This window comes from Hemiscyllium ocellatum, chromosome 26 (genome assembly GCF_020745735.1).
Source record: "Hemiscyllium ocellatum isolate sHemOce1 chromosome 26, sHemOce1.pat.X.cur, whole genome shotgun sequence".
Classification (NCBI taxonomy): Eukaryota; Metazoa; Chordata; class Chondrichthyes; order Orectolobiformes; family Hemiscylliidae; genus Hemiscyllium; species Hemiscyllium ocellatum.
The window spans coordinates 42,062,302-42,074,544 of record NC_083426.1 but is presented as its reverse complement, the minus strand read 5'-3'; positions in this window follow the sequence as shown (position 1 = coordinate 42,074,544).

The window sequence follows — 12,243 nt, the reverse complement described above, 5'->3', positions numbered from 1 at the left end:
GAGTATAAAGTTCTCAGACAGCATCTTACTCAATTCATTTGAAGCATGCTGTTCATTGTAACCAATAACTTAAAGTTATCTCAGACACTGATGCACCTGTATACACATAATATTTTTATACACAGCCAACTAATACAATGTTTGTTGGAGTTATAATATCATGGCCTAGTTTTTTTTATGTTATAAAAGCTAACTTAAGCACTGCCACACTGGGTAAAATGTCCTACTGGTGGCTAAAATCACATCAATTCTCAGTTTCTTTAAGGGTTTTGACCTTGATGCAGAAATATATGTTGGCTACTTCCCATTGGCAATATTGTACAGATCTTGGTATGTCTTATCTAATTCTAAGGAATACAAGCACTCTGCTCCATCCTTGATACCCAAAAGCAGAATTATATTAAAATGTCTGTTGACTTGTACATTGTAAACATCTATAGGTGACAGCACTGTTCTTAAGGATACAACCGCTATCAACATATTGTAGAATGATCATGCCTGATGCACAAAATATAACTGGGTAGATTACTGCCAGACTTGGATCTAGTTAATAAGGGAAAACTATTTGGTAGTCTAATGAGAAGAGGCTCTTGCCTTAAAAACCATTTAGGTTATTGCATGATACAATCATGTACAAGTTACTTTAGTAAGACATTGTTATTTACAATACTTGGAGACATAACAGGCCTGTTTCCTTCATGATCCTAAAACAGTCTGCCTTCTCACCCAAATCCTCATGATCTCATCATATTGAATGGAGCTTAATGCAGTATTTAACATTGATCGTTTCCGAAACAGTACTTTATACAAGTTCACATGTTCCTACATTATACTCTATCTGCCAAATGTTTGCCCAACATTTACCCGATCTTACAACTTAACTTTGTATCTATTGTCAAGCTATCAGCAAATTTACCAATGTGGTAGAACTACGTACAAACTCTATTAACAGTTTGGATGAAGGAACCAAATATATGAATAGAGTTTGTACGTAGTTCTACCACATTAAATCTTGATAAGATTCACAATCCTCTGAAATTCTCAGCCCTGCCTTCATTCCTGAGGTAACCCTGTTTCTCTCTCCTAGCTTCTTGCCTGCTGGATGTTTACTGGCAGTTGAGATTTCCCTCATCTTAATATTTTGGTTTTAGTTCATTGAACATAGAACAATACAGCACAGAAACAGGCCCTTCAGCCCACTATGTTTGCACCATCCATGATGCCATTCTAAATTAATCCTATCTGTCCGCATGTGGTCCATATCCCTCTATTTCCTGCCTGTTAATTTGGCTGTTTAAATGCCTCTTAAACATTGCTATCAAATCTGCTGCTATCAAGTCGCCTGGTAGCACATTCCAAGCAACTCCCGCTCTCTGCATAAAAAACTGGCCTCACACATCATTATCTCAAAAATTCCTACAGTGCGGAAAGAGGCCATTTGGCCCATCGAGTCTTCACCAACCCTCCAAAGAGCATCCTACCCAAGCCAAACACCCGCCACCCCCCCCCCCCCCCCCAAAAACCCTATCCCCATAACCCGATGCTTCCCATGGCTAATCCACCTAGCCTGCACATCCCTGGACACTATGGAGCAATGTAGTATGGCCCAATCCACCTAACCTACACATTTTTGGATTGTAGGAGGAAACTGCCACACCCAGCGAAAACCCATTTAGACACTGGGAGAATGTGCAAACTCCATCTCCTTTAAACTTTTCCCTCTCACCTTAAACCTATGCCCCCTTGTAGTTGACATTTCCACCCTGGAAAAAAGACTCAACTATCCACCCTCTTGTCTCTCAAAATTTTATATACTTCTATCAGGTTCAGTCTCCAACATTCTAGCAAAAATAATCCAAGTTTGTCAACCCCTCCTTCTAGCTAATACACTTCAATCCAGGCAACATCCTGGTAAATCTCTTTTGCAACCATTCTGCAAAATGACTTGCCAGAGCTTATAGTCAATACCCCGATCAACATAAAGGAAAGTTGCACCTCTGTTGCAGCTTTCAGGGAGCTATGGATTTGCAGCCCAAGATCCCTCTGTATACGAATGCTCTTAAGGGTCCTAGCATCTATTCTATAATTTCATCACACAATTGACATCTCAAAATGCATCACTTCACATTTGCCCAACTAAACTTCATCTGCCATTTCTCTGCCCAACTTTCCAATATCCTGCTGTATCTTTTGACAACCTTTGTCACTACCCACAACTCCACCAATTTTGGTGTTGTCTGCAAAAATACTTATCAGACCACTTACACTTTCAGCCAAATAATTTATATCTCTTAAAAATACCAGAGGTTATAGCACTGATCCTTAAGAAACACCACTGGTCATAGATCTCTAGTCAGAAAAATACCCTCCACAATTATCCTCTGTCTTTGGAATAACAATGGCTATTTTCGTCTTCTGGGATGTCATCTGAGGTGAAACAGTATACAAAGATTTCTTTCATGCCCAACAATCTCCTCTCTTGCCTTCCTCAGTATCCTGGGATAGATCATATAGGGCCCTGGGGACTTACCTACCTTAATGTTTTTCAAGACATCCAACAGCTCCTCCTTCTTAATACTGACATGCCCTAGAATATCAACATAGCAATCCCTAATCTTACCATCATCCACATCCTTCTCCTTGGTGAATACCGATGGAAAGTACTCACCTCTTCCTCTGGCTCAATGCATAAATTCCTTCCTTTGTCCTTGCATGGACCTTTCCTGAGTTATCATCTTGGTCCTAATACATGTGTACAATGCCTTGGGACTCTCCTCAATCATATTTGCCAAGAACATTTCGTGACCGCTTCTAGCCCTCTTAATTCCTGGTATATTCTTTCCTGCTTACTTTGTATTCCTCAAAGGCCATGTGTGATTTCAGTTTCTTAGACCATACAGAATGTTTGTTTTCACTTTTTCACCAAACTTTCAATATTTCTTAACATCTGGGATTCTTGAATCCTTACCATTCACTCATAAAACTTGCTGGTCCTGAACTTTGATCAACTGGCCAAAAGACTGTCACATGTCAGACATGTCATACCCTCAAACAGCCATCCTCAATCTGGAGATGCCGGTGTTGGACTGGGATGTACAAAGTTAAAAATCACACAACACCAGGTTATAGTCCAACAGGTTTAATTGGAAGCTCGAGCTTTCAGAGTGTCGCTCCTTCATCAGGTGATAGTGGAGGGCTCAATCCTAACACACAGAATTTATAGCAAAAATTTACAGTGTGATGTAACTGAAATTATACATTGAAAAATTGATTGTCTGTTAAGCCTTTCATCTGTTAGAATACAGTGATAGTTTCACTACTTTCATGTGTAAATCACAAAACCTTTTTTTAAAAAGTTGCATTCTCAGGTTAGCTATTAACAATGGTGATAGCTAGACAATATGTTGAAGGTGTTAGCCCCCTGTGTTCTCTGTCTATGCCATGATGTTCATGTCACATTACAGGGACCACCATTACACACACACAGATACTCCTACACACACACACACTCTCAAACACACACAGGCATTCCTATACACACATACACACGGACACACCTATACACAGATGTACACACAGACACCCACACACACCCTTACAGACACACACACTTCCACACTCACACATGCACCCCCTCACAGACTTAAGGCACTCTACACACACACATACGCTTTCTCACACTCACAACCCTCAACCCAGACAGATCCACACACACAGACAGACAAAGACCCACATGCACACATATATTTTGTGGGGTGAATTTGTACTTGCAGGGTTACATTGTACTTTGCTCAAAAACTGCATACATTCATGTAGAACTCTGAGCTCAAAAACTGCATGAATTAATGGAAAACTCCGTTATCTCACTTTTTAGATTAGAATCAATCTAAACATCATGGCATAGACAGAGAACACAGGGGGCTAACACCTTCAACATATTGTCTAGCTATCACCATTGTTAACAGCTAACCTGAGAATGCAACATTTTTAAAAAAGGTTTTGTGATTTACACATGAAAGAAGTGAAACTATCACTGTATTCTAACAGATGAAAGGCTTAACAGACAATTTTTCAATGTATAATTTCAGTTACATCACACTGTAAATTTTTGTTATAAATTCTGTGTTAGGATTGAGCCCTCCACTACCACCTGATGAAGGAGCGACGCTCTGAAAGCTAGTGTGCTTCCAATTAAACCTGTTGGACTATAACCTGGTGTTGTGTGATTTTTAACTTTGTATTACCAATCTAGTTAGCCTTCCCTCAATTTGGCAATTTCACCAAGGACCAGTCTTATCCTTATTCATAATTGTCTTAAAACATTCAGAATTACAATCACTGTTCCCAAAATGATCCTCTACTGAAACTTCGCTCATCTGGTTAGGCTCATTCCCTAATACAAGATCTAATACTGATGCTTCCCTAGTTGGGCTATCTACATATTGTTCCAAGGAACCCTCCTGGATGCACCTAACAAATTCTGTCCTATCTAAGCCCCCGACACTGAGGACATCCCAGTCAATATTGGGGAAGATAAAATTGCGCACTACATCAAACCTGTAGTTTTGACATCTTTCCATGTTCTGCACACATATGTCTTCCTGTATCTCCTGTTATTTATCAGGAGGCCTATAGTATAACTATATCACAGTGTTTGCACCTTTCTTATTCCTGAGTTTTACCCAAATGGCCTCAATGGATGAGCCCTCCAAGATTTCCTCTCTTCATGCAGCTGTAACATTCTCCTCAATGAGTAATGCAACTCCCCTACCCCTTTACATTCCTCTCTATCATGTCTGAAACATCTAAACCCTAGAATGTTGAACTGCCAGTCCTGCCTTTCTCTCAACCACGTTTCTGTAATAGCCACACATCGTAGTTCCACTTACTAATCCAGGCGTTAAGCTCATCTGCTTTACCTGTTATAATCCTTGCATTAACATACATAGGCTTCAAAGTGCCAGTTCTGTCATGTTTATTAATCTGTCCCCGCCTGTTCTTTCCATTAGGCTTTCTTGACTTAACCTTTACCTTCTCCGCAATCATGCCAAATGCTGACTTACTGCTTTGGTTCCCAGCATTCTGCCATACTAGTTAAACCAGCTTATTTCAGAGACGTTGAGGGTGCACACAGGTAACAAAGCTTAAGAACAAATGGATCTTTATCCAAGTGGCAGCCAGTGACTAGTGGGACACTACAGAGGTTAGTGTTTGGACCCCAGCTGTTTTAAATACATATTAATAATATAGATGAAGGAAGTAAAGGTAATAACTCCAAGTTTGCAGATGACATAAAGCTGGGTGGGAAGGCGAACTATGAGGAGGATGCAGAAATGCTTCAGTGTGATTTGAACAAGTTCAGTGAGTGGGTAAATGCATGGCAGATGTAGTACAATATAAATGAATGTGACGTTATCTAGTTTGGTAACAAAAACAGTAAGGCAGATTATTATCTGAATGGCAACTGATTTGGAAAGGGGAAGGTGCATCAAGAGCTGAGTGTCCACGTATACCAGCTGCAGAAGTAAGCATGCAGATGCAGCAGACAGTGAAGAAGACAAATGGTCCATTGGCCTTCATAGCGAGAGGGCAGCAGTACAGGAAGAGGAATTTCTTGCTAAATTGTAGAGGGCTTTGGTAAGACCAAATTCAGTGCATTATGTGGAGTTTTGGTCTCTACTTTGGAAGGATGTTCTGGCAATGGAGAACAACTGCAATTGATTCAACTGACATGAGGAGATCAGTAGAAACTATACTTACTGGAGTTAGAAGAATAACAGGGGATCTTATAAAAATCTATAAAATTCTAATAGGACAAGACAGGGTTAACAAAGGAAGGATGTTCCCAATGACCGGGGAGTTCTGAACCAGGGGTCACAGTCTGAGAATATGCTGGAGGCTTTTACATAATAGCTTTGTCATGAAAGAATATTAAACATTTTGTGGCTTTTGAATGGCTGCATCAGTTGTCTCCATGCATATTAAGTTTGATCTAGCAAATCAGAAGCATCTCCTTGTAAAGTCATAGAGATCCACTCTACAAAGGCCCTTCAGCCCACTTTGTCTGTGCCCATCGAAAGCACCCACCTAACTATTCAAATCACATTTTCCAGCACTTGGTCCATAGCCTTGCAGGCCCTGGCATTGCAAGTGGACATCTAAATATTTCTTTAATGTTATGAGGGTTTCTGCCTCTACCGTCCTTGCAGGCCGTGAGTTCCAAATTCCCAGCACCCTCAGGATGAAAGGATTTTTATTCACATCCCTTTTAAACCTCCTGTCCCCTAATTTTAATCCCTATCCCCTGGTTGTTGATCCCGCCACTGAGGAGAAATGTTTCTTCCCTTCTACCCTGTCTCTGTCCCTCATAATTTTATGCAACTTGATCATGCCCCTACCCACCCACCCTCAGTCTCCTCTGCTGCAAGAAAAACAACACCACTCTAACCAATCCCTCTTCACAACTAAAGCTCACCAGACCAAGCAACTTCCTGGTAATTTGCCTCTGTACCCACTCCAGTGCAATCACATTCCTCCTATGATGTGGATTTGAGAACTGCACGCAATACTCTAACTGTGGCCTTACCAAGCTTTTGTACAGTTCCGGCAAACCCCCCCCACCGTTCTTCAATTCTATGCCTTGGCTATTAAAGACAAGCATTCCTTCTGCTCTCTTAACCACTTTAATCAATCAGTCCTGCTACCTTAAGAGAGTTAAGGATCACTGCACAATCTCAGCATTTCCTTCTTTGGTTTCATATTTTAAGAATTTGTAGCTTTCTTTCTTATCCTATTTGAAGTTATCCCTTCCCACACTTTGCAATCAACCTAACACTTTTTTTTTGAAAATGCTTAAGTATTATTTAAACATTCAACAAATTAAGCTGGATAAAGCTTCTTATCAAAATACGCAATTCCAATTTATTATTCTCATATGCTAAGTGACTGCAACTGTATTTCGGATGTGTGTGTCAAGATCCTCGTGTTTACAATTGCAGTAATGTGCAGAACTAGCTAATCTCAGGCCATCCCAAATACTTCACATGACCTGGGTAAAAGCAGGAGGTGCAAATACAACCCCCTGCCTTGTGTCCTGTAAATTGCTGTTTGCAGAGACACACAGCTCATGATACCTGTGGACTTTGCTTCCATGACATGAACTTCTACTGAAACCCAACTGATAAGAAGGGTTCATTTGTATTTTATACTAAATATGATGCAATGAACATAGGTCAGCAACACTGTTGGCATCCTGCCCCTGAATGTGGGGAGCAATGGCTGCCAATTGAGGAAAAGTAATGTTACCACTACAGCATTGCAACATGTGGTCTGTTTTCTGAGTGGTGCTTGTCACAGATGTTAAAAGTCTGGAACTGCCACAAACATTATCTCACAGTTTTAGTCAGAAATCCAAACAGACACATTTTGTCTCACTCTTCTTTCTTAGAAAAGGATCAATGAATTTTCCAAGGATGTTTGGCGTGGCCAGATATGATAAAATCCAAGATTTAGACTTTGTTTCCGGTTTCTCCATACCTGTTGGATGACATAATGTGTATTTATGTAGCACCATTAACATAGGTCAAAGGTCTTGTAATACAGAATCAATACAAACAGTATAAACTGAATCCACTCTGAGTTTTTGAAATCTATAAACCTGTATAAAACTACAACTTACAGCCTGTTCCTGTTGAGGGCATTGGAGGATCAACTACATGTCAAGCTGAAAAACCAGTTATTATTTGCCACAATGTTAGACTCACTAGCTGCCCTTTGTAAGGACAGCATCCACCAACAAACTCTGGATTAATGAGTTTGAGTATGGAATGGGATCTTAATCACCAAAAGAGATCATTAGGTCCAATGAGAAAGAGTAGCATGTACATACTTTCATCTTGAGAATTCTTTTTCTCTTTAATAACTGGAAATTAAAACAGCAAAATTTTCCTTTATTTTGATAAAGCTTCAATGAATCCTTGTTCTCTGGGACGTTTAATTTTTAAAAAACGTACTGCAAACCTATGATTTTCTGCCTATAATCGAGTTCCAAAATGGCCTCTGTGGCACATGTGCGCAATATTGTTGCAGGAAATGCCAGGTACCACCTTAGGCAGAGCAACAGCACAAGTACATGCATGAAACATCACATTGCAATATTAATCAACAGTAACACGGACTTTTATGCCAGTAATGCTGTTCTGGAACTCAACAATCTAGCTATCACCCTACCGTTTACTATGTACAGGTGACCATAAAGGATTCCCCACCTATTTAAAGGGCTCTTCATTCACTTTCAAGTTAGTTGCTGATTGATTTCTCCTAGCTGATACTGTTTGCAGAGGTTTTGGATGATTCGCACAACTAAGTCTTAAATCCAGAGGGAATAGTATGAGACGCATTGAAGAACTTTGAACTCAAGACAAAATACTGGAAATATTCAGGTAGTCAGGCAACATCTGTGGAGAGGGAACAGGGTTAACAGTTCAGGTCAATAACCTCTCATCAGAATTTGGGGTTGTTAGAAAGTGAAATGGGAGAGGATGGGAAAAGAAAAGCAGGGAAGATCTGTGATGGGTTGGAAGATAAGACAGATTAACTGCAGAAGTGTTGGAGATGCTGGGTTAGTGGGAGTGGTAATGGGAAAAATAATGAAACAAAAACATTTCCAGAAGAGATTTAATGGCAGTGTGATAAAAACCTGCAAGGGTAAAGGACAGAATATGCTGCTGCCTCCTGCAAGTGAGAGTGTGTCAGTGAATTTGGTTTATTCTGTGAGGGTGAAATGGCAGGGTTGAATAGCTAGTGGTGTGTAAGCGGTAAGATCAAGCTTGCAGTAATATTAAATACGTGAAGACAAGGTGAAGCTGAGTATGAGATGTAAATTGTGATTGTCAGCAGATGCATGATCAGAGTCATGTTCACTGAACAGTTTGTGTGAGATTGCCTCTTTCATTTGTTAATGATGATTGATAATTGGTTACCTCACCAATTAAAACTAACAGGTGCTGTTCTGAAAGGGTTTGTAGTGATTGTAACAAGGTCAACCAGATGAATCTCACAGAATATGAGTTCCCTGACTGGGGCTGTTAATCTGGTACAATCAGGGAGCCTGGGCTGACAGATTAAAAGCAGGAGTGTCAGAGATTGTATTCATTTTGAGAGACTCTCCACATTAAATTAGGATGACTTGGCGATGGGAACCAACTTCTGTAGAGTTATTTCAGGCACAACCACAAACTGCAATTTATCCATATAAATAAAATACAACAAAGTAAATTTAATTTCTGTTTAAAGCGTTATTGAAGCAAGTCAGTCCCACTGCTTCCTATTGGTTGTAAAAAAATCAAGTGTTCCAAAAAAGACCATCTCCAGGCCACAAACGTAGCTATGGAAGAGAGTCAGTCAAGACAAACTGAACCCCCCCCCCCACCCATCTTTGACAAACCAGCAGTTGCTGATGGGTGCCCTGGTGAGGCCCATGAGACATCCTGAAGGTCATGGTGTGTAGGAGAGAGGAATGGATGGCTGAGAGATCAAAATGGCAGCTGGGATGAGTTAAATAATAAGTATCTGGGTGCACAATGTCAATATGGGAGAAGGGAAGTATTGTAACCAAAGGGGCAGGGATATTATTGTGTAAGTTATTGGGAGAATAGAGTATGGGGAGGACATTGTGGTGAAAAGCAGATGCTCCTGGTGGAGTGGTGTTAGCCAATCACAGTGAGGATGGCAGGTTAAGTTGGGTGTCTGGAGTTGGGGGATCAGGAGGTAAACTCCTGCTACTTTTGGCCAATAAGCTAGGCTGGAAAGGATTTTAACTGTTGGATCCAAACTTTGTCACCTCCTTTCAGCTGTCACAGTTCTGAAGCCAAGAGAACATAACCCACAACAGTAAAACTACCGGTTTGAGGCCACTGACTGATTTGCACATTTAAATAGAAGTCCACAACTCCACACCCTTTTCTGACCAGGTGAGTCACCTATCACATCACTCCAGTCTATTAAACTGGAAGTGTGCAGATCTTTTTACATGTTTACAAGCCAGGATTTATCACCCATTCCTAATTGTCCTTCAGAATGTGACAATGAAATGCTGCAGTCCTTGGGGTGTAGGTACACCAACCTTGCTCTAAGGATTGCACTTCCAAGGTTTTGAGCAAACAATAGTGAAAAATGTGTGATTATGAGGGGAAATTGCAGTGGTTGTGTCCCAGGCATTAGTTGCCCTTGTCCTTCTCGGTGGTAAAGGTCATGGGTTTGGAAGGTGCTGTCAAAGGAGCCATTGGTGAGTTATGGCTGTATATGCTGTAGATGGTAAATGCCATTAGGAACCAGGTTAGGTTTCTGATCTTTGAAGTTTTTTTAATTCATTCATGGGATATGGGCATTGCTGGCTGGGCTAGAATTTATTGCCCATCACCAGTTTCCTTGAGAAGGAGACGGTGTGTTGCAGACATTGCACTGCAGATGTACCCTCAATGCTGTTAGGGCGTTCCAGGATTTTGATTCAGCAATACTGTAAGAATGGCAATATATTTCCAGGTCAGGAAGATGGGTAGCTTGGAAGGGAGCTTGCAGGTGGTCATGGTTCCCAAATATCTGCTGGCCTTGTTCTTCAAGCTCGAAGTGGTCATGGGCTTGGAAGGTCCTGTCTAAGGTGCCTTGCTGAATTTCTGCAGTGCATCTTGTATATGATACACACTGAGTGTCAATGGCAGAGGGAGTAGATGTGGTGCCAATTTGTTTTGGCCTGTTTTGGCCTAGATGGTAACTGCAATCCAGAGGAGAGAAAATCTTTTTAAATAATTAAGTAGTGTCTATGGATTAAAAATAAAACAACTACAGGTACAATATCTGAGTGTGGGCTATCCGAGAGACAATGTTATAGAAGTTTATAAGATAGTGAGGGGTATAAACAGAGTTGGTAGGTAGTTGTCTTTTCTCTAGGATGGGGGATTTCAAGGCTACTGAGCACATTTTTAAGGTTAGCGAAGAGAGATTTAGAAAAGACATGAGGGGCAAGCTTTTACACAGAGGGTGGTTTGCACGTGGAATTAATTTTCTGAGGAAGTGGTGCAGGTGGGTACAATTACAATGTTTAAAAGACATTTGGATAAGTACATGAATAGGAAAAGAGGGATATGGGCCAGGAGCAGGCAGGTGGGACAAGTTCAGTTTGGGATTATGTTCAGCATGGACTGTTGGACCAAAGGATCTGTTTCCATGCTGTATGACTCTATGAGGCTACATTACTGTAAGCTGCCATGCTTGAATTTTAATTCTTATTAAATGATCAAAGTTTGTGCGAAGATTTGTAGCTCGGGTGCTTGTTGTAGTGGTTCTGTTCGCCGAGCTGGAAGTTTTTGTTGCAAACGTTTCGTCCCCTGGCTAGGAGACATCATCAGTGCTGTGGAGCCTCCTGCGAGGCGCTTCTTTGATGTTTCTTCCGGCATTTATAGTGGTCTGTCCTTGCCGCTTCCGGGTGTCAGTTTCAGCTGACCGCTGTAGTGATTGGTATATTGGGTCCAGGTCGATGTGTCTGTTGATGGAATTTGTGGATGAATGCCATGCCTCTAGGAATTCCCTGGCTGTTCTCTGTCTGGCTTGCCCTATGATAGTAGTGTTTTCCCAGTCGAATTCATGTTGCTTGTTGTCTGAGTGTATGGCTACTAGGGATAGCTGGTCGTGTCGTTTCGTGGCTAGTTGGTGTTCATGTATGCGGAATGTTAGTTGTCTTCCTGTTTGTCCTATATAGTGTTTTGTGCAGTCCTTGCATGGTATTTTATAAACTACATTAGTTTTGCTCATGTTGGGTATTGGCTCCTTTGTTCTAGTAAGTTGTTGTCTGAGCGTGGCTGTTGGTTTGTGTGCCGTTATGAGTCCTAGGGGTCGCAGTAGTCTGGCTGTCAGTTCTGAAACGTTCCTGATGTATGGTAGTGTGGCTAGTCCTTTTGGTTGTGGCATGTCCTCATTCCGTGGTCTATCTCTTAGGCATCTGTTGATAAAGTTGCGCGGGTATCCGTTTTTGGCGAATACCTTGTATAGGTGTTCCTCTTCCTCTTTTCGCAGTTCTGGTGTACTGCAGTGTGTTGTAGCTCTTTTGAATAGTGTCCTGATACAACTTCGTTTGTGTGTGTTGGGGTGGTTACTTTCATAGTTTAGGACTTGGTCTGTGTGTGTTGTTTTTCTGTGTACCCTTGTGGTGAATTCTCCGTTCGGTGTTCTCTGTACTATCACGTCTAG